General features: G+C 42.4%; 1 protein-coding gene across 10 annotated transcripts in view; it reads right to left on the reverse strand.

The window, feature by feature from the left end:
- Positions 1-23,650, reverse strand: part of NCKAP5 (NCK associated protein 5) — a 376,987-nt gene that overhangs the window by 199,593 nt on the left and 153,744 nt on the right. Inside the window, exon 1 of one of the 10 annotated variants that reach the window (XM_066190354.1) lies at positions 23,135-23,145. The exons of the other annotated variants lie outside the window; for them this stretch is intronic. The gene's annotated coding sequence lies outside the window, so the exon portion shown is untranslated. Of the gene's footprint in view, positions 1-23,134; positions 23,146-23,650 lie in introns of those variants that run through there. 10 annotated transcript variants of the gene reach the window in all.

Raw genomic sequence — 23,650 nt, forward strand, 5'->3', positions numbered from 1 at the left:
AATCAAGCATGTTTCATCCCTATAGCATGATTAATTAACAAAGTTAATTAGCAACTACAGCCAACCTGCAAGGAAACAAAATCTTCTCTGGGGATTTTAAATATTAAAACATGTTCATTGAGAAGATCTCATGTTCTCTTTTGAAAAATCTCCAGATGATAAAAGGTTTACAAAAATGCTCTTTGAAAGCACAGTTTATGGTCTTGGGTTTGAATATTTGTATTGTAAGTGGCAAAATTCCCAGCCAAGGACTTTGCAAAGAAATAATTAAAGAAGCCAAACAAGGATTCAATTATATCCTTTCCAGATGGAACCAAGCACACAAGTAGTCAGTGTGTCGATGGAAGAAAGATCTGTTTCAAATCTCAGTATCACTGGCAGATATTGCAGTAGCTTGTCCTAGAAAACAACAGTTTGAGGAAAGCCCATTTAGTCCAAGAAAAACATAAATGTGCGAAATAATTCTGCATATTCAGAACTGTCCTTAGACTACAATTTCTCCTTCACTCTCCTTTTCCATCAGGTTCCACTCACTCAACTGCCAGACAAAAGAAACCCTGTATCAGGTGGCAGTGACAGCTCAGGGCTCCACCAAAGAACTGCACTGCTCCAGCTTCTCTCTATCCAGGAGGGCAGAGGCAGGGAAGTCAATTCAGTCACAAGCCCCAACCTATCCCCCAATTCTGAGCAATTGCTGATGCTCGTCCTGATGTGGTAACACATCTCCTCCAATCAAGCACCACAGTAAAAGCTACACTGGGTACCTGAAAGGCTCCATTTTTTCTCAGCCGTTCTTTTTGTATTGCTGCTTTACACTGATGTAACAAAGCCAAAAACTCTAGCAGCGTACTTCAGCTTCCCAAAGTTTGATCTTCATTTTAATTTGGAAACCTGAGATTCTGAAACTGTCAGATATAGGGCTTTGCATCTCCATCTAACAAAGAAAGATATTACTTAAATTAGCTTCGGAATAAAGTTAAATTGTGCTGAAATATATCCATTTTCCAAAACCTCAGCTATACAGAATCAGTGCGTATTCTCAGTGGTAGATAGCAATTTTACCGTTTTAATGATGAAAAGTAATTTTATCTTTAATGAAGAACACAGTCAAGACTCAAAAAGAATGGGAAATATCTTAGAAACATTATTTGAAACTGAAGGTAATGCTTCAGACAAACCTTAAGCTCCATGATCCCTGGGGAGGAGAAGGGCTCCCTCCACCCTGACCCTATCCTCTCCTGTCCTGACCATCCCCAAAAGCTGCCAGCGTGAATTGACAGCTCTTACATTTTCAACAAGTGTCAACATTGTCAAAGATTTCTAACTTTCCCTATTTTCTAAGTAAATTATTTCTTCTCTACACAACAAAATTCAACAGGTATGAAGGTCCCAAGTTAGTAATTGGTTTCTCTAGCTGCCTTTTTTTATTCATGAACAGGAACGTGTTTTCTTCATGTTTCATCCTTTCTTGGAGTTTTTCACTCTGAAGCAATTTCATTTAGAAGCGTTCAGTCCCGCACCACAAAGTGAAGCCCACCTTTCCTTGTCATTTTAAAACTTTCACTATTTGAAAAGCCGTAAAATCACCACTGACAAAGTCAAGCTTTGAAAATACAATGGACATTTGTTTTATTGTTGGTGACTGTGGCCAAGCTATATTCCAGCAAGTCCTTACATGCCTTCCGGAGGCTATTCTGGAGCAGAGAAATCCCAACCAAGTTTCCACTCAACACTACTGCTGTGAGATTCAGAAGGTGAATAAATACTTTGTTCTCGTGGAGAAAAAGCAAACTGAAGACTGACAGAGACTCAGAACCCAAATTTGCAAGGCCTCCCAAACCTCCTTGTGCCTTGGAACCGCTCCTTGTCTACCACCTACCAAAATTACTTCTCCTTAACTTTTCCCCCCCTCTATCATCACTTGTAGCCACAGCATTGTTTTTCCAATGAACCAGAAAAAACCACAACTAAACCCCATTAAACTTGGATTAAACATCGCACGGTGCTAACAACTGACCCAGGGGCAGGGTGCTAGTTTGTGCAGAGAGACACAAGTTTGTGCCCGGCTTCCCTCAGCTCTTGGTTTTCCAGGGAGGTTTCCCATCTGAGTGCTGACCAGGCTGACTCCACAGAGTGGATGAGATGTGACAGGGGCAGAGCAGAGGGCGGAATGGCTGTGGTGAACACAGAGCCTGTTCCAGCTCCGATCGCGGGCGCCGCGCTCAGCGAGGCTCCTTCCCCCGCCCGTCACGTACAACTCCATAAATGTCAGAGCACTGTGGAACTCACAGAGCCTCAATGCCTCAGACACTTCTGGTAATAAAGGAGTCACCCCGAACAAAAAAAAAAAAATATTCATTGCAATTTTAAGGCTGAGCGAAGTACGGGCTTTATTTAAGTACTTTTACAATAATTGCAAGGACTGGAGTTACAATAATGGAAGTACTAATGCTGTCAGGCAGAAGCAGGAAAGATAGGATGAGCCACCAGCAAGGAGCAGCTCCTATTCACTGCTAACTTATTGGTAATAAAAGATAAGCCTACAGAAAATATAATTTACATTAAACTTCTCTTCTATAAGACATGATTCTGCCAAATCCAGACAAGCGAAACAGGCAGTAACTTAGTTAAACTGTATTTTCTTTGGGTGACACTAACAGCAAGGAAAAAGAAAATTATAACTATAATCTAAAATAAGGATCGGCAATCCTCATGGGCTTCTCACCAATTTCCAGTGGATTTTCATGTACCTTAATTTGAAGAAGCTCAAAGACAACCATCTAGTTACTTTCCAGAAGCATGCAAACAAGACACCAAATACAAAGAAATGCCATGGAAGAAATCACGGGAGAACAGGTCAGAAAGGAGGAGGCAAAGAGGAACATCATGAGGGCAAAGCCTTTGTTATTAAAGCAAAAACACTGTCTTTGGCTAAAAAGTGGGACAGTTATGGCAAAGAAGTTAGAAAGGAAAAGTTATCAGGAGTCCATGGCAGATTATCCCTGAATTGTTTCCATGACAAATTACTCCCCCAGCACGGGCACGGCAGCCAAGGTCAGCTGGGCACCTGAGCAGGGCAACTGCCCTTCTCTAAGCACAAGCATAGGAATAGGACTTTTCAACAAAAGCATCCTTTCTCACACTGGCAATCTTTATTATTTCATTGATATTTCTTGTTTTCAGCGCTGAAATTATGAGCGCAAGGCTGCATGCTTTAATGATTCATTGGTATTTCAGACATCATTTTAAATATCTTTATATATAAATATATCTATTTATCTATTTATTAATGCTGGAGTGTCTTCTTCCATTGCTAGCACTGATTCCACAATGCTGCCCACCCTTCAGATTTTGTACCTTTTTAGGCAAACAAACATAGTTAAGGAGGTTGAGACCCAAAGCGTAAAATGGTGGGGTTTTTTCTCTTGAACATTGAGATGGTTTTTAACATTGCTGATGCAGAAAAACCAGCAAGTGAGCAGCAAAAGCTTTATAAATACAGACCCTTAAATAAATTTCATTAGTAACTGTGTAATAATTAGAATGACAAGAAATAGAGCCACCAAGCAAGACATGGAGGTGGTGTCAACCAGCACAATCAATGCAGTTTCTTGCCTAGAAAAGGAATAGAAAGAAGAAGCGATTTCTCCCCCATTATGCACAGTTGGAGGATAAAAGATTAATCTCTGTGTGATACAATGCCAAATCATTGAGATAATTATGAATTATACCAAGCAATCATTTTACAAATCTCCTGGAACGTCTCACTTTATGACCATTATTCATGAGATTATGCATTCAACTGCAATTTTTTTTCAGATATATTCCTCTGAAGCCTTTCTTTTGGTCTGAGATTCCAGACCAAAGAAGATGAAAATGCGTTTTTCTAGAAAGACAAAAATTAAGAAAAAAAACCCATGTTTTTCTAACCATCTCTGAAGTCTGCAGAGAGCAGTGAGAGATACTTACAGACTTCTTCTAATAAACAGCCCAAACACAGAGCAGTAAATTGCAGCAGGCAAGGGAGTTACACCTGGCTATCAACTTGAATGCAACCTCCTCAAGTGTGAAACATCAAAACCTAAGTGCCAAAAAACACCAAGTAAACAGCACTAGAATACTGAACTCTAAAATACATGTAAAGTATGAGTTTTCACATTATAAATTAAATAGTCCATGTATTATGTAAACCTTGCATTTATCAGAAAGCAAAGTTAAAGTTTTAGCAGGGCCAAATCCTCCACGGATTTTCTCCCTGTTTAAACGTTTTGATTCAATATATCGCAGCGAAACTACTACAACTCACTGCTAAAAATAAATGAGCACTGGATCCAACACACAAAATTTGTTAATATTAAAAGTGGTACATTAACTATAAACATTACTGTTTCTGTTCCGAAATCCACACCTTAAACTATAGAGCAAAAGCAATTTGACAAATTCACACTGCTGTAGTTTGGAGTTTTTTGACATAAGCAACTGATTTATTCATTTTAACGTTGCATTAACAGTAATATTTATATTTAATGCTGTATTATTTCTGCCAATAAGTTGCAATGCAGGAAGCATACAGTGGGAACTTGTATAATTAGGCAAGCTGCCAAGTTCTCAAAGAATTATCATCACTGAAAACCTCAGTGCTCAAAAAGGAAAAAAAGAAGGAAAGAACTAATAAAAGTCAGTATGGAATATCAATTCAGCAAAAGAAAACTTTACACCACAATATAGCAGCTGTTGCACAGAGATCCCCATTCTTTACTAAGAGAATTACTGCTTGCTCTTTTTGTCAGGTGCTACTTCTGAAATATATTTTACACTAATGAAAATATGTTTAATCAATGCCCTTAAATGGTACCAAATTTTTTCCTGAGAATCCTTTCACAGCTCAAGGCCTACAGTTTGCACTCTTCTAATTAAAACACATTGTAGTGTTGATCTCCTTTTTGATGGCATCCTAAGAGCCACCACAATATTCTTATGACCTTCTCCAGACAGGTCAGTGTGAAAAGCAAATCGTCCCTCTGGACAATTCCATGACTAAGTCCATCCCCCCATGACTAATTCACCTGATCCTCCCTCAGCAGTATATGGTCCAGGAGCTCCAGTTCTTTAAGTGGGAGGATAAGACCATACAGGTTGCTGAAAACTTCCCACTTTAGCTTGACAGTGCAGTTGAGTTCAGAGTGGGCTAAGAAAGAGGCACTGGGTCATTGCTACATGAAAGTCTGGCCCATGGAGAGAGACAACAGTGTAAGTCACCACCTTTTAATCCCTCTTATTCCCAACACACACAAACTGCCACTCTTCATTTCACACACACACACAAGATGCTCTTTTTTGGTCCTAATCCCCAAAAACACCTGCTCTGTTTGCTCGAAGTACCAAAGCTGGTGACATTGGGATGTTCAGTAGAGCTGACATGGGCCTGGCGACACATCAGCCACTAACACAAGGAGGGTGCTGCTGAAGCAGATGTTGCTTCTAAGTGAGTCAGATTTTTATTTCTGTGACCTGGTGACACTGAAAGCAACAGCAGAGGTGTCAATGGAGAAGCTCTGCCTATAGAGCTGTCAAAAGATTTGTTGGTTTTTTTTTGATGCACATTCAAGAAAGAAGAGACAGAGCAAAGAGCAGATAGGAACAAGTCTGTGTAAGGGCACTTCTCCCACCTTGCCTGCCCTGGACACATCGTTCAGTGCTTCTGCTCTACTCCTGATTTCAAGCCAGCCTACAGCTGCAGGTCATGCACAGTATTCCTGTTACGGCAAGCAAAGCTGTTCCTCCTCAGTGCCATCGCTTTTAGCAGTGTCTCCCAGCTTGTGAGTGTGTAAATTCTCATCTCTCCATTTGCTGTTCAGTTTTAAACTGGGTCAAGCCATTCTCTAGACTAGATAGAGTCTTAGTCCTTGTGTTTCTGGTTGGGGTGTTCTGGATAGTTGGCAGTATCAGATCCTTACAGCACACATTTATACCATTTTTATTGCATTGTTTACTTGTGTTAGTTTTGGGGGTTTTTTCTTAAGTAAATATCTGGAATCCAGAAGATATCTATCTCCTACTATCATGATGAATTCTTTGATTTGTGACCCAAACCCCTTCAGCCATTTCTAGCAGAAGTGAATTATTTTCTTACCTGAGCCCGGATGCAAGACAGCCTTGGAAAATGAAAAACAAAGGAAGAAATAAGCAAACAAGGTTTCCTTTTTGCAAAGGACTTAGAAGTTGAGCTAACAAATTCCCCCAATCACTTTCCCTCATATATATTTTTTCTCTGGAGATTTGTCACATGGAGATGATGTGCTGTGGAAATTCTTTTGAAAGGACATGCATTTCCCTAAGGGGTTTTTAATGAGAATTTATTGCTCATGAAAGATTCAGGATTGGCAGCACTTCAGTCTTCAGTTAATGATCTTTTGTTTATTAACATAAAATGCATCACACTTAACAGGAGTGTAACTTTCCCAACCAATGCATCAAAGCACAAAAGAATTCTCACTCCTTCCGTCTTATCCCCTGAGGCTGACTGAGAGGGTGTTAGCTGAAATTTACATGGTTGTCCTCTATGAAAATGAAATCAGAACTCTTGTTTCACGTAAAGCTGGAAATCACTGAAACATTTTTTTTTCATAACCGAAGTTACCCAGACATAAACTAACAGCAAGAAATGTCAGTACACTACTGTGACTTCTCACAGCGCCTATGCCTTCCACACAAACCTTTTAGCAGAACCAGAAGGTATTTGCTTAGTCCTAATCCTAATTACTTTTACATTCTGTGGGTAACATTCATGCAAAGAACTGATTCCACATCCTGGTATAAATTACCATCTTTAGAAAATCAACAAATTTGCCAAGAGTGATGAAGACTATAGGCAACAGGGTCTGTAAACCAGAAATTCCAGAAACAACACAGCCCTAAGCCACCTCTCATATATTTAAGGAAATAAAAAGACAGAAATACATTTCTTCACAAAAAGAAAAAAAAAAAAAAAAAGCCCAACACTGAAGGAAAATGGGTGTAAAGCACAAACCCCAGATTCATTGTAGATCCCACTGCTTTCTCCATAACTAACTTTCCTTCAGCTCTGCCCAAGAGATACACCCAGTTCTCATTTGTTTGTGAGAATGAGACTGCTCGGAAAGATTTTCCTCCCTGCTCTCTACAAAGCCTTTCGCTTTTGCTCTCACAGTTCAAAGAAGATACCTGATTTTGCTTCATTACTGGTTGACCTCTTACCTCTGTTTTCCACTCCTTTGTTCCCAGATCATCACAACAATTCCTGGTATCCTTTGTAATCTCTTTCTAAAGGAAGGTGTGATGTGTTTCTATCCATCCAGAAAGCCCACAGCATGAGGACTTATGGTTTTCTTAACAGGCTGCACTTGCTATGTCTTTTTTCCCTCTGAGCTATATTTATTGCAAACTCTGTAACCTCCCGGATGTCACTCATGTCCTGTTCTAACTGAACACTGAAATGCCTTGTAAAAACCATGTGGACAAGAAACAAGACCAAAGTGATTTTTATGCTTTGCCCACTTTGCTCACAACCCTCCCCCTTGACTTTTTTTTTTGTGTGTGTGTGTGTGTCTACACAAATGTTCAATGCTTACATATTTTGGTCTAAATCACTAAAAAATCTGCAATGACCTTCCACCCACAGAGAAAAGGATCAAACCTGTTGAGAAAAAGTCCTTTACTTTACTGAATAAATTGTCTTCTTTTTGGTTTTTCTTGCAATCTCATTTCTCACCCTCAAGCATACTGTTCTGGAAAGACTCACAAATCCTATTCAGCCAAGGGACATGCTTCTGCTCAGAACCGTCTACATTTTATGGCCAAAGGAGTTGAAACTCACCCCTGGAGTAGTGTCTTCTGTTGTAACCCATTCCTGCTCTCCTCTACCAACCCACCTGAGATACAAGAGAATTTCTTCTCACATCATTTTACAGAAAATCAAATAATCTGAATAGTGAGATTATGGACACAGCCCTTTTCATACAGCCCCTGCATGTGCCTTCCAATAGGATTCTCAGCAAGTGACAGATGAAATAAATGAAATAATTATTTTCTGAGATCATTTCTTAAATGTCTACATCAAACATATTAAAGATTCACCAACAGGCAATAATTGCCACTTAATTTTCAGTTTCAGGAATGCGATCCTGTCTATTGAATGAAAAGATTTCAAAAGAGAAAGTAATTCAGACGTTCGTAAAAATTTCTGCAGACTTGGGTAAGCTACAGTTTTGTGAAGAGAAAAACAGATGAAAGCTAATAAGAAGGACTTTTTTTTTTTTTTTTAAATTCAAAGTGATGCTGTAACAAACTTCCTTGGAAAAAGTTATAAACTGCTAGACTTCCTGCAGTCCTCCCCCAGACTAAGGAACGTGTTTCACTGTGCCCTAAACAAAATAATGTTCTCTACACCACATCTCACCATGCCAGAAAGAAAACAAGCAGTATGCTGAAAATCACTTTGAAGTGTCCTTCAGTAACCCAACACACGAATTCATATTCATGCAGCCTCACAGCAATAAAATCAGTTCCATGCTAATTATATAATTGTTTCTTCTATCATTCTGTCTATAAAAGAAGACTAGATAAAGTCAAAGGCAGTGGCCTCTGGCTGATTATGTGTTTTGACAAATTAGATGATTAACTGAAACCTCAAACCCAAGCTCTGCTGTCTCAGTAGACCTAGAAGAGGAGAAGAAAAGCTTTGCTTTTGAAAGGACATGGCTCTACAGGGACCTCAGCCCAGACTGAGAGCGCTCCTCAAAGAGCAGTGTTTGTACTGAGCACAGAGCCGTGCACACAGCCTAATTCCAGCAGAGAAATTACAGCTGTCACTTTAAATAATGGAAGCAGCATATGGCAATATATGCAAAACGCTCTCCAACATGTTCAAGTAGGGACGGAGAAACTAAGTCATCAATGACACTTTTATACCACATAATATACCAGTGTAACACTTACCAACGCTGGAAATGAAATCCAGACATATCAGTGGGGCAGTGGCAGTATTTCTATATTTATGAAGCTGTTTAAATTCACATACAGTCAAACCACAACTAGGAATAAAACAGGGAACACTGAATAGCAACAGGCACAAGATCCACTTGTGCTGTTCAAGTTGTTTTACTCAAGTCAACATGTGGTACCCTGAACTTTCCTCGGTGCATCTCAAGCGCTTCTCTCTGAATACCAAATGACAAAACATTATCAGGTGAAAGCTCAGTACTGTCTGTCCTTCCAGTTGGTAGCTCAACAAAGCCGGGCCAGAACTGTTACACAGAACTTTTTCAGTTCAGTTATTTACGATGTGACTGAAAACCCTGTTACAAAAGGCTGTGCTGTCATCCTTTCACAAGTGAACACAACCTAAAAGAAGAGTTCTCTTTAGAACCTGAATCAGGGAAGCAAATATTTTCAAGAAACCCCAGACAAATGAAACCCTCTTGGGGCATTTTAAATCATTTTCCCCAAGGACAGCAGCCACTCTGCTCTGCGAATGGGGCCAGCTTCTCCGAGCTCAAATAGCATCAACTCCAATGGAAGTTCAACTTCAGCAAACAAAACAAGTAATTTAAAAGATATGGATGAACGAGGATTAAGATGTGTTAGTGTTCAGGCATTTCCAAACATATTAAATGTATATTAAGAAATGCTAACTGTCTGAAGTATTAAAATGGAAATGCTTTCAGCAGTTCAAATGTCAACCAGACACTTAGGCAATTCCACATTTCTCCAGTTTCTGCAACGAATAGCGTGTTTTGAAATCATTTGATGTTTGAATAAAGCTCTTTGCCATTTTCCACAGCAGATGCATTGGACCTGGGTAATGAACTGTGCTCTGAAATAACTTATTACAGTCATCACCACAGCTAGCTACATTACCTTTGGCAGAAAGCAAAATAAAAATCACACAGTGCTCACATAGCATCACCACAAGTATTACTTCATTTACAGAATCAGGTAAAGCTCCATTTCAAATCAAGGTATTGATTATTTCAGAATTTAATCCTGCAGTCAAAAGCTGTAACAAGAAAATAAATCCAGTAAAGGGCATTTTCCAATTAAGTAAGTGACCCTAATCTTGATTTTAAGTTACTTTGATATTAGAGATCATAAAGCAGAACCACACTTTAAGTACCCAGGTTATTAGAGTAGGAATTAAAACAGACATATATAAAATATGTAATTAATTTTGTGGTAAATCTCCTGCATCATGGCCATGCCTTTAGTACATAAGATCAAAACATCTGACAGAAAATTCAGACGTTGATACCTTGAGGTTTTTCTCCTTAAACTTAAACTTTACCCTAATTTCCTTACCTTCTTTTAATAATAAAAGGTCAGAATGAGACTGCAACAAGCACCTACTTTAACATTCACCCCCAATTACCAGCAATTCCCTTAGAGAAAACCAACAGGAGCCAACTCCTCCATTCCCTGGGTTCATCAGCAAAATTGTAACTGTGGCTCTTCACAGCGATTCACAAGAGTGCATAAAGAGCTGAAAGCACTTGTCTGTACGGAATACATGTTACTAACGGTCTAAGTTGTTATACAGGTGGTCAGAGCTGCTCTGAACTTAGGGGATCAATATCTAAGAGATGTTTGGGTTCCCTTTCCTTCCCAAAAGTCCCCAGAGCAGAATAGAATTGCCTCTTTTTCACCAGGCTGCAAGAACCAGCAGACTTTGATACGCGAAGACACTTCCACGTTGACATATTTTCCTTAACAAGATATTGTCGTAATTAGTTTCATCTGCCATTTGGAGGTTATCTAGAAGACAAGGATTTTTAAGGATTTCTTTAGTGAAGCAGAAAAAGCCCATATGTTTTTAGGTTGCATATTATTCCCGATTATAAAACCAGTACCTGCTCATTACTGCACATCCCACAAAAACAGTTCTCACAGCTGACACTGAAATCTAATTTCACATGGAAATGAAACGCCTGAATATTTTTCTGCACAAAATACCCACAATATTCATCCCTTCATCAAACATTTTTGGTGAGAAGGCATGCCCCAGACACAGAGGTGTTGCCTTGCCCTGCGGCTGGCTCTGGCCACAAAGGTAAAGCCAGCACCAGCCACACTTCCCTGGCCTCTGCAAAGCTCTTGGCATCAACACAACGTCCCAGTGTGTCAGATGGTAATAAAGCCACATGCTAAATTCAAAATTATTTTAGTTAGCATACTGCTGCTTTTTCCTCAGTCTCACATAAAGACGAGGAAAGGATAGAAAAGGATAAACTCTCAAGGTACATGAGGTCTATCAACAGGTACTTTCCCCCAGCACTGTCTTGTGAAACTATTATGAAAAACTGTACCTACATATAAACAGTGCTTCTGTATGCACCTATAAAAACTATGGCTTTGTTTAAAAATCCTGAGCTTCCAATTTCTCAGAGTTGCAAGTGACAGATAGAGAAAACAATTTATTTTCTAGATAGGTAGGGAATAATTTTTCTTTTCCCCTATAAACAGATCATGGTCTACACAGTTTTCCAAAGACATATTTTTTTTAAAAGCAGCGATATTTTTGGAGCATTACCTGCAACAATACCAACCAACTTTTCTTCTATGAGGAAAATGTTTCTCAGTGCACACAAGTACCAACAGTCAAAAGTATTAAGAAGAAAAGTATTTAAAACCACTAGAACATGATGCCCATCGTATCAAGCAGTAATTTAACACTTTAAACAGGCAGCCAGATGGCTGGTTTCAGTCAGCCCATCTCCACTGACATGTATTTAATCAGCTGAGTTACCCCAGACAAACAACCAGCCTGGATTTCTAAGAGCAGGACAATGATGGAGAGGGATAACTGGAGCTAGAGATCAGCAGGGTTTAGAAATTACTTCAGGCTGAGGCTGGCCAGCCCTTGGCAGACCAGAGGCTCAGCCCAGCTCCCTGGGCCAGCAGCACAGCTCAGGCACCTGCTGGAAGCCCCAGTGGCTGAGCAGGACCTGCGGGACATTCCTCCAGGGCCGGCCACAATCCCCCAGATGGGCTTTTAATTACGGCCCCGCCGCTCCTCCGCCTGCTGCCAGCCTGCAATCCCAGAGCCCAGCAGCCTCAGACACACAGCCCCTCTGCCAGGGCCCAGCTGGCCAGCCAAAATCCACACAGGGAGAGATGTACTGCAAAGGGAGGGGAATAAAGCACTGTCCCTGCTGCAAAGTAAAATTCCCTCTGACTCTTCAGACTTTTAGTCTAGTGATCTCCTCCTCAGTAGAGACCTCCAGCCACTGTCACACTCTGGCTGGACACTTTCATTTAGGTTATAAATCTGCTCCTTCCTCAGTGGTCAGAGGATTTTCCCAGGAATTCCCTGGCCAACCACCAAACAGCCCCACTAAAGGCCAGAGTCATGCTTTAACCTATTTAACTGTACCCCCAACACCCATCCGTTCTATACCCGTATTCATTCCCTCCACACCCTCTCCTTCTGTATTTCCACAGAGCACTCTGCTTTTCACTAGGACTTTAACACTGCTGAAGCCAATGAATTCTCACCAGTTCTAACACATGTATTTCGGTGCTGGTTCTCCTAAGCAAACTTGTTTTGATCCTGAAGTCAATGATTATGGACCGAGCCATTCAGGAACATCTGAACATCTGTGTACTGTCTGGACATCACAGAAGAGGACAGAGCTAGGGAGAGCCAACCTTACGAACTCTGAAGAGGTTGAAGCAGCAGGATCAGTAGCTGCAGAGAGCTGACAGAGCCCCTCCTGTTATTTTACACAAAATGAAAAACGGTGCCATAAATTTTCACAAATTGTTCAAATATTACAATCTGAGCACTCAAATCCTTATTTCTGCCTCAGCACTCTACAGGAAATGTGCAGTTTGAGCCGGTAATAGAACCACGTTAATGACTCCCAGAACCAGCCCCAACTTTGAAACAACGTGCCTTGAGCCTCACTGCAGAAAGAAATGAAGATAACACCCATGCCAAGCACTCGAAATCATCTCATACTCATTGCCCACTGTTACACAACATACCGCTCCAGTATGTACTGCTCTTTTTATGCTCTTCTATGCACAGAAGCACGTAATGTTGTCTTTATTTTAAACTAGGCAAAGTTGGAGAGCTTTCCTGAGAGGCAAGGATTTTGTTTTTAATTTAATTTTTAAAAGGAATTAAAGATCTAGATTGCATCGTCCAACAACAAACAACAGTGGAAATCAGTGCCAGGCTTGCTTATTCTCAGAAATAAAGTTAAGCAGTCTCAGGACTTTGTCATTTGAGCATAGATTGCATTCTGGCATATCAGATGCTGCAGTAATGGATTTTGTAAATCTGAAATGCATTCATATTGTGTACATAAAGAAATCTCTTGATGTTTTACTTAGTTCAACGCTCTTTTTCATCATATGTACCCACCCATGCCCCCCTGCGTTCAACAGCTAATAACCAATATATCTGATGAAAATTAATTGTCTTGACAGCTTGCATAAAAACTATAAAGGTGCAAAGGAAAAATGCTGTGGCAGCATTTTCTTTCTCTGTAGGACAGTAGCTATGGAAACTATCTTCAGAGGCCAACTGGCCGCCATCCCAGTGTAGCACAAAAAAAATCAAAATGCTACTTTTAGAGGGTTAGTCAGTGGCACCAGCCATAATTATCAACATCTACAATGTTGCTGCACATAGCCACAGCAAAATATTGGTTTGGTGTTGTTGGGAGCAAAGCTGATACGACATTCTAGCACTATTACAGACCTGGATAATACAGAGTCTTAAAAACTGTCCTCATACTGATAATTATTATGATAACCTGCCAAAAATAGCATAAAAACATGAAAAATAGACAGCTATCTAAAATATCCATGTGAAAACCATCCAATCTCCTAACAGAAAATGTTTTATTAACTATTATGATGGAAATACTCAGGTAAATACTTGCAGATGAAGAGGAAATCTCTAATCTTATTTAACTGTCACATTTCACTAACTGAAACTTATCCTTTTCTGAATGGTTTTATCCCATATAGCTAGCCTGAACAAAAGCTGTGATTTCTAATACAGTCTGACAAAATCATCATTCTTTATGAATGCTGAGCAATTATGAATGATTTTTCCCTGAAAAGGTAGGACACAAAGGAGCCAGAGGTTCCTTTGCAAATGCATGTGGCAACTTTCACTGCCAACCACAGAAGAGTTCCTGTGGAAATGCAGTCACAGGTCACTGATGATACTCAAACCTTTGAAGAAATACGTCTTCCATCCAGAACAGTATTCAAAAAGTAGGAAGACTTCAATCAATAAGAAACTTACTTATAAGGAAGAAAGCTGGAGTATACACATACCTCAAGTATATTCATGATTCCACCTTTGCAGAGGCTGGTATTTCAACTCAACCACACAATTTTGCCACTGTGGTATTCTCTAGTGTGTAATTTCTCTCTCTGTGGACACCCTTCTCCAGTTTCTCTGGAAAACTCCTTCTTTGACACCGGGAATTCTTATTTAAATGGTTTATGGAGATAACTGAAGAACAATTATACAGACCAGGTTTATGATCAGTCAAGAGCCAAATTCTCCGCAGTGTCACACTGTGCTGGCTGGATCTGCTGGGGGCTGTGGAAATGGTACCTCTTGCAGGATCTGACCTGAAACCTTGGAGCCCTGACAGGCACTACAAAACCAAACATGAGCATGTCTGATGGCATGTCTGTTATCCTGGTCGCCTCTGAGCACCCACAAATCAATGATGGCCTCATTCAAAAAAGTCTATGCCTATGGGCAGAAAATGACTAAAAAATAATGCATGTGCCTAAAATACAGGCTATTTAGACAAGTTTAAAATTCAATTTAGCTCACAGATTGGAATCGCTGTTATTCACGTATGTCTGTATCTCCATCCTGCTGTTCCCACTGGGAAGCTGGGATCCATCTCCCCCTCACAAGGATCTGCCTGTAAGAGCTGGGACCCAGGCAGGCAGGCTGCACTCACAGCAGGCTCTGCTGCTGTAGCCCCATTTTTCCTGCTGAAGATCCCCTGACCCAACTGCTCCACTGGCCAGCTCACTCCAAATTGAAGCGAGGCAGGAGATTTTCAGGCTTTTAAACCAATATGAATTACTATAAATAACAAGTAGGTCAAGACCATGTTTTCTCTTGCATTTTCTCTTGCACACAACAAATGATCCAATCCTGACCCCTGCAGGTCCCTCCACAGGGTGGTACAGCTGCCCCTTTGGGGTTGACAAGGTGAGGTGGCACAGCTCCCCAGGGGCAGCCCAGGGAAAACCCAAACATTATTTTCCAGTCGACCTTGTCTGTCTCCTTGTAACCTCAGTCACAACCTTCAACAATGCTGCAAGTGCTATATGATTTTCCACAGATGAAAGGGTTTTTTCCTCTAATAGAAGAAAGAAGATGTTTAAGCTGTATTTACTGAAGATCTAACAATACATCCCTGATCCTTATTTTTAATAAATTAGCAGTGTTGAGCAGCTTTCTCTGTAAAGCAGCAGATGCAGTCTATCAGAAATATGTGTTTACTTACACTACCTATTAGACAGTCAAAGCAATAAATTAAGACCTTCAATGCAGTCTTAATCCAAATTATTTCACTGGTTGACTGAGTGCCTCACCATTTGGAAAAGAACTTTCACACATCCTATCCAGACCTCACTGATGCTGTAATTTGTAACAGCACTGTAGAAGAAAAACAACAACCCGACAACAATAAGGGGCAAGTTTTCTGCAGGCAGAGGGAAATTCACTACTGCTTCAAATGGGAAGAGAAACATAGCTGTAGGGCTGTGATTTCATCCTGTCATGTAGGAGCTCTGCATCTGACATATTGATTGGGGTAACTGGAGGGAAGAGGATCATGCCATGCCTAGATCCCCCCAGCGCCATCAATAAATCCATGCTTGGCTGGAACTGTGGGTTATATTTTAGATCTAACAACAGTTCTCATTAATTTACCTGTTACCTCTACATAGTTGTATCAGCAGAAAATTGCAGCAAAACAGACCAGAACTATTTATTACATGCGTCACACTGAGGTTTGATCTGGCTACTACTAAACAAACCAAGTTACGGTTCAACTTAACTTGGATCTGACTCAAAGATACGTGGTCCATGCTGCCACCAGAAAAGAGGAGATTAACAGAACTGAAAGGACTGACAATAGGGTTTGTGTGCCAAAAGCCTGACTTCTTTTCCTGTGTTAATCTCATCAGAGACACCCATGACTGAAAACCTTGTCTTGCCTACCGTCCTTAAGACTATCACAGCTACACGCTGCCGAGTGAAGATGTTAAGGAGATTAATCCAGACTCTAATAATATTTATCTAAGTATTGTTAAAAATATCTCTCTCAGAAAAGCCTTTACATGACAAGGGAGAGATAAACTCACATATTAATACATCCCAAACTATCTAACCTCCACCCCTGCACAAGACCCAGAATCAGACAAGAAAATGCACATTAAATAATAAAGCACATTTTCATTACTCTAGGAAGTAAATCCATCAGGGACCACTGCCACCATTTGCTTTAACAGTGCACACTACACCAGTAAGTTAAGAGCACTGGCTTTTAACAAAAATATATTTAAGTAGTGACAAAAAATTGGATTCTTTCTTTGACACAAGTACCTAGTACCTTTCTACCCTAGAAAACAAGTCCCAGTAAAATAAAAGATTTCTAACATCTCTTAATGCCACAGTTACTCCCCTACAGTTTTACAGCCTGGTTTCACCCCTCACTGAAATGCATGCTGTTGCAGATCTTAATATCTTTCTCGACACCTTCTTTCACACTTCGCAACACCTGTATCATGAATCTCAAGACTGAACAGGTTGTTCCACTGCATTTTTTTATTCCTTTAGTTCTGACACTTCCCTAACTCAGCTTTTTAAACTTAATAGAATACCCCTTTGCAGTTAAGTATTTTCTGCCTTTGACTAATTCCTGCAAACCTGCAGTTCTCTTCCTGAACACAACTTCACCGTTTTCCTCCAAGAGGAAGTACATCAAAATTCAAGAAGGTAATTTCCTTCCTCCTCACCTGCCAAGATCATGTTGATGTCTCAGTCCCTCCTCTCACCTGGTCACCTTACTCCTCCTTAAAGTTCTGCTGTCCTTGTCACACAGGTCTATTACATTCTTTCCTGCCTTAAAAACAGCCATCCTTGATTTTACTTCGTTCTCTAAACATTGAACAACCACACTGCCACTCATCCTGAACCTTCTTCCATGTCTTTCCTATCAAAATCCCAGAAGTGGTGTTTGACCCTCCGTGAAGCTGCAATCTCAGGAACCAACTCCAAACTCCTCATCAGGGAGCCACGAAGCCCCTCCTCCTCTCAAACTGGGAGCAGCTTTACATGGAGTCCAGAACAGGAAACCTTGGGGTATTTTGGGACTTCCTGGGTTTCAGATATGGAGTTTGGACAGAGGCAGCCCGAGGTTACCAGGAGACATCAGTGTTTGTAGGTTCCTGTTACCCACCAGTCACATTTGGACCTGCAAGACACAGTGCCAGCTACGGAGCCTCAGCAGTTTTGAAGCAGCCCTTCAGATATCCAGCCCAGTGAGAATGTCAGGCTCTGAGAACAAATAGAACTCCTAACATCAAAACAAACCTCACTCTCTGACTAACAATTCCACGTTTTCCTTTGTACCCTGCAGTCTAACTCTCATCATTTGCTGAGCTGTGTTTCACACACACAACATGAAGTTTGGGAGACAGACGTTCTTTGTGATATTTTAATTCATTAGGTGCATTTGCACTGCCAATTTAATGTGAAGAGAGGCATTTTCTCAGTGAAAACTTGACATGCATTAACACTTAAGGTCTTGGGTCTGCCATTCATCATAGTGTGCCTTGATTTCCCCCTGCAGCTGTGCTCCAGGACAACACCCTGAGCACCCCAGATAACACAGAGATGCAAGGTCTCCAGCAGCTGACTCTTTGCTGCATGCCCAGGAAAAGCAGCTGGTGCAACCTCTTGGGCCAGCTGGGAGATGAAGTGGAGGTGTGGTCCTGGACCCACCAGGGATCACAGCAAATAATCAAGTTTTTTCTCATTTGTGCCATGTCAGTTGGTAATACCCATGCTCCTTGTCTGGGCTCTACTACAGTGCCAAAGCAAATGTAAATAAAATTATTTAACAAGAGTGAACATTAAAAGAAAATAAATCAAACCATAGCCATATACTACAACACTGTAATTGTTCATGCCCATTAGATAACATTGAAAATGGTGACAGCTTACTCATCTCCAGGACACAAGCTCCAGCAGTAGCTGTAAAGCCAGTGTTACTTGAGAGGGAGCCCTGCGGCAAAACTTAGAGCAAATTGTTCCTGCATTATGAACTGCAAACACCCATCTAGACCTTAGATACCAGAGGCATTCCCAACAGTCCTCTCTACTACCACATGTGCTATTTGCATGAAAAAATATTTTTATATGTTTGAATGTTGGCACATCAGATTCCCATTAACACCACCAGGAATGACTGCAATTCCATCTCATGTTTGGTAGCCACCAGGAATCGCTTTACTGCAGATGCCAAGAAGGCCAAGACACAACACATGGTTACTGTGGCTCCACTGGTAGCTCAGTCTTCTCCCAAACTCAAGAGAAAGATGCATTTATTGCACTGGGTTTGGCCTGCATTCCCTTCTGACCACATGTCACACAGGTGTGCTCATACTGAGGACACTGCTGCCCTTCAGGGTGCAGTAAGTCACGGAGGTCGTCGTTTTACAAATGCCAGCTGGCTCCTATGCTGAGACTAGGAACATCCACTGGAATGCACAACATACAGAGTGGGCATGGAGAAGAGGAACACAGGCAGTCAATTCAAAGGAGGGGAGAGAAACTGAAAGAAATGGAAGAAAAGTTCTGTAAAGATTAATGTCTGTTGCCACAGAAATGACTATTTATGACAATGAAACCTGAAATTACAATTTGAAATGCTTAAAGCATATAGCTCATCTTCAGAATAAAACAAAAAACCACTCAGAATAAGGATGTGGTATAGTCAGGCACAAATTACTTTATCATCATCAGCTATACAATGGGATAAGGATTTTAGCTTCCTGTAGTGGCTTAGACCAAGAGCATGGGTAAAACCTTGGCACAGAGAAGAACTGAGAGGATTCAAGTGGACATAATGAGAGAGCAGCTGCATTGTCTATTTAGAACAACACAGGCCATCAGGAGCCAAGAGCCTTTTTAGAGGGGTTTATACACAAAGCAAGGGAAGTTATTAGAAGGTGGAACAAAGATGTACATGGATAGCAACTGGTATATGTTTGGCTCAGACACTTGGAACCACATGGATTTAAGAGAAATCCTGTAAAGAAAGACATGGAAAAGAAGAACACTTCCTTTTGTTTTTTCCATAGCACACAGCAGTGTTGAGGGCTTTGTTTCTGTAATATATTAATCTTTTTTTCCTCACATATTGGTTTTTCCTTCATGATCTTATTTTCATTCTGATTATTCTGAGGAATAATTTATGTTTCAGATGCCAACCATCAGTGCACACACCACAGCAAGAGGAGAAGTGCTTGATTCTCCTTTCTGAGCCATTAATTTCTGTAGTCTCTCTGCAAAAAAAACCTCCTTCCTATGTTCATTTCAAATTATAAGTAAAGACAAAAAATAAATTCTCAAAGAAACAGATAGCTTGAGGGTTTCTGACATAAGTCTTGCTGCATAACCTTCTCTTAAGGTTTAAATCATTTGAATATATCACAACTATATGTATATTTTTTAAAATTCCATTCACATCAGCTTGAGACTGTATCAATCATCTAATATCCTAGTACTATGAAATTTTTTGTCATTCCTAGGAGTTTCCATTAAATGAGATCTAAATATTAAATAGTTAGAACCAAGAAACAGAATCTTGCTGCTGTAATAATCCCTCCATACCTTCTTCAGAATGGAAGCATAAACACAAGTCCTACCATCAACCTTCGGGTTGGTGTTTTTACACAAATATTATTAAAATTGCCCTTTCATTATCTCCTTTCTGAGCAGCAGAAATTCTGCTTTACTGCTGTGATAGCCTCAACTTCACCATGGTGCAGTTTCTGGTGAAAAAAGAGCGTTTAAACATCCATGGAATCATCAGCCAAGAGCAGAAGCACCATGCCTGGGTCTTAAATACCAGTCCCAGGTCAGTTCCATCACTCGATGGGATTATGTTTCAGCTAAAATCACCAAACTAACAGCAGCTATTGAATTTCACTTCCTGAGAACTGGAGCAAAGCAAAAGTGGATTGGGGTGTTTTGGGGTTTTTTCTACAGCACCTCTTTGCAAACTACAGGTGAACAGAGACACACACACTTAGCTCTGCATGCAGAGTAGCCTATCTATTTCAATGCTGTAACTCCAAGGTTAAGCAGGTGTCTAACTAGTGGCAAAATCAGGGTCTTAAAAGGAAAATTAATTAGTGTAAGAAGTGGATTTATGCACAACACCTGGCTGCTGCTGCTGCTGGGCTTATCTATGTAGGAATTTAGCTGGTGGAGACAAGCAGTCCTGTAGCAGTAATGCTCTACAACAGTTGTAACCAACCCTACATGGCACAGAAGAAGGAAAGTTAACCATTAATAATTATTACAGAAAGGGAAGTTCTTTGGTAAAGAAGCAGGGAGACACGAAATACTACAAAGCAGACATTTATATGTCAGCAAGAAAAACTTGTCAATAAGTGCATGCTACATGCAATAAACCAAAACATGCAGATGACAAAAAGCTGAAGTGGGAATAAATTTCCTAGGAAATACTCTAAAAAAAAGACCAGATTGAAAAAGCCAAAAAAGTACATACTATAACATACAATATTTCTGAGCTAAATTATACACTCTTCCTGCCCATGATGTTCAGTGAAAGGAGAAGGTGCGAGAGATGCTGAAACCACTGTGAACATTTTGTATTTTTTGTCTTTCCTTCAGAACTCTGGACTGAACATCCAATCCATCCTCCCTGATCCGCACACCACCGAGGAGGGGGGACACACCATATGGCTCACTTTAACTGTGTAAATTGTGCACTGTGACACGAACTGTGGGACTGCTCCAGCCACACAGCGAACCTCCAGGTCCATGGATTGGGCAGAACTGGGATTACAACACACGCTGCAGCCGCTCTGGGACCAGGCAGGGGCAGCTCCAGCCTCATTCCACACACCCGGAATCCACTAGCTCACAAGGAGCTGGGTGAGCAATGAAACCTGGATGACTCAAAATTTTATTGGGGTATTTGTAATGCAACGGCAACCTAATAATGTACTTTCCATTCTGCTTCCCTGCACAGCACAGCAGATTTCAGGTTCTAAAAGAAACATGTAAATCTGCAGCAGCAGAAACCTGATGACATTTTTATTCTTGCTACTGGCAAGCCCCATGTAATGCCAGTGGCATTAATCCCAATGTTCACTAGCAAAAGGAACCAAGTCCTGGTGAATTCAACCAAGGGCACTGGTTGCTTTAAGCTGAAAGGGAATTCTGTATTTGGCTTATATGATTTGTTTCCTCTCTTAACAAGAAATGGAAAAACATTTGCGGTACTCACGGCAAAAAAAAAAAAAAAATTTAAAAAAAAAGGATTTTTGGTTCATCACCAATGACCAGCATAAAAATGCATGGAAAAAAAAAATCCTCAGCATTCTGATTACTGCCCAGCTATTCCCCAACCACATTTAAAACTCTACACTGCCCATTCCAGCATTTCAGTGCAATTTTTATTGACCTACTAACCTGTAACTCTGGGAAGCCTGGAGCTAAGAATGCAATAATGGCTAGCAAATACAAGTCTCCAAACAGAGTGTAATAACCTTAAGTAAACTACTGCCAAGCAAAAGTCCTGCAGATCAAACAGTTCCCACGAAGCCTTATGCTATTAACTAGCAAAAGAGTCCCATGATATCTCCATAGTCATGCACAATAACAGAGCACTGCGCTTCTGTTTACTTACATAGCTTATCTGCAATCCAGTAATGTATACAGCCAGCCCCTCCGATGTAAATCACTTCTCTATTTCATGATACTTCCCCTGTTAAAACTTTGCTAGCTTCCTAATGATAAACAGGGGGTTTATCTGGAATATCTATTTTTAAGGGATGGGTAACGGACACTTACAAAACCATTTCAATAAGGGACTCTATATCGTCACATGGAGAAAAAGAACTGTTAACATGCAAAATAAAGTTTGCAACAACATGGTGTTTATGTGGGTGTGCATTTTTCTGGCTTCAAGGCCCACTCACACTCCACCTTACTTCTGTCACTCCCAGGGTAACCCCAGCTTGGAGAGGGATAGTGGATCTAACACCCTACCAAAGCTAAAGAATCAACAGCTAAAAGCCTCACGGCCAGCAGTGGGTCACTCAACACTCTGCGTTTACCTCACACCCTACTGCTTTGTGTGCTTCAGCTCATTTCAGGAAGACCACTTCTCTACCCAATAGACTTCTGACATGAGGACAGTCTGAATCCAGCCATCAGTGCAATGTGGAGGGGTCGAGCCTTCAACAGTCAGCAATAAAATTAAAACAGAAATAAAACTCATTAGGATGTTCCTTCAAGAGGCACAAAACGAAAACAGAATCTGCTGCCTCTGAAGCAACAGGGCTCGGACGCAAACCCCGCGGGCTCCTTGCCCGCGGATCAGGGAGGAAAGCGCAGGGAAAGGCAGGCGTGTTGCCCTTCTCCCCCGTGCCGAGGAGGGGCCGAGCCCCGCGGCGGGGCCGGGCGCGCAGGGGGCGGTGCGGGCTCCTCCGGCCGGCGCGGTCCCAGCCCGCTCCCGGCGCGCAGGGACCCGGCCTGGGGCCGCCGCTGGCCGCGGCACGGCCGGCGGGGCGGGGAGGAGGCCGGGCCGGCGGAGGGATGCGGCGGCAGGTGCCTCCCCCCGCCCGCGGGCCGCGCCCGGCTCCGCTCAGCGCCGCGGCCTCGGGCGGGGGAGCGGCGGGCGCCGCCGGGGCGGGCGCGGGGCGCCGGGGAAGGGGAGGAGACGGCGGCGGCGGGGCGGGCAGGAGGCGCGGCGGGCAGGTGAGGGAGGGAGGGAGGGATGGATGGAGGGACGGGCGGACGGACTGACGGATGGATGGGGGCGCGGGAGTGGCCGCTCCTTACCTGGGGCGCGGTGGCGCATCCTGCGGCGGGCGGGGGCCGCGCGTCCCGGCGGGCCGGGGAGCCCCCCGCCGCCGCCCCCGGCCTGGGCAGAGCGGCTGCCGCCCCCCGGGCCGGCCGCCCCGCCGCCGCCGCTCGCCTGCTCCGCTTTGTTCCGCCGCGGCGGCTTCTCCTGCCGCTGCCGCCGCAGCCGCGGGACGCGTAACATGTGCCTGGGGAGGGCGGGCGGGCGGCTGCCCGGGGTGGCACTTTCGGCGGGGCGGGGAGCGCGGCGGCCGGGCCCCTCCGCCCCCGGCCCCGCGGAGGAGCGGGGCTGTCAGATCCAGCCCATCTGCCGCGATCGCAATCGGTCGCAACTGAATGGCTCCGGCAAATCTGCGGCGGCAGCAGGGGCTCGCCGCGGCGGGGGGGTGGGGGAGGCCGGGCCATTGTCTGCGGCGGCCCCCGGGTGCCCCCGGGCCGGGGGCGGCGGGCGGGGGCTGCCCGGGGCCGGGCGGTCCGGGAGCCGCGCAGCCTCGG

Source organism: Chamaea fasciata, unplaced genomic scaffold (assembly GCF_029207755.1).
Source record: "Chamaea fasciata isolate MVZ Bird 193981 ecotype frontalis unplaced genomic scaffold, bChaFas1.0.hap1 SCAF_8, whole genome shotgun sequence".
NCBI classification, from domain to species: Eukaryota; Metazoa; Chordata; class Aves; order Passeriformes; family Sylviidae; genus Chamaea; species Chamaea fasciata.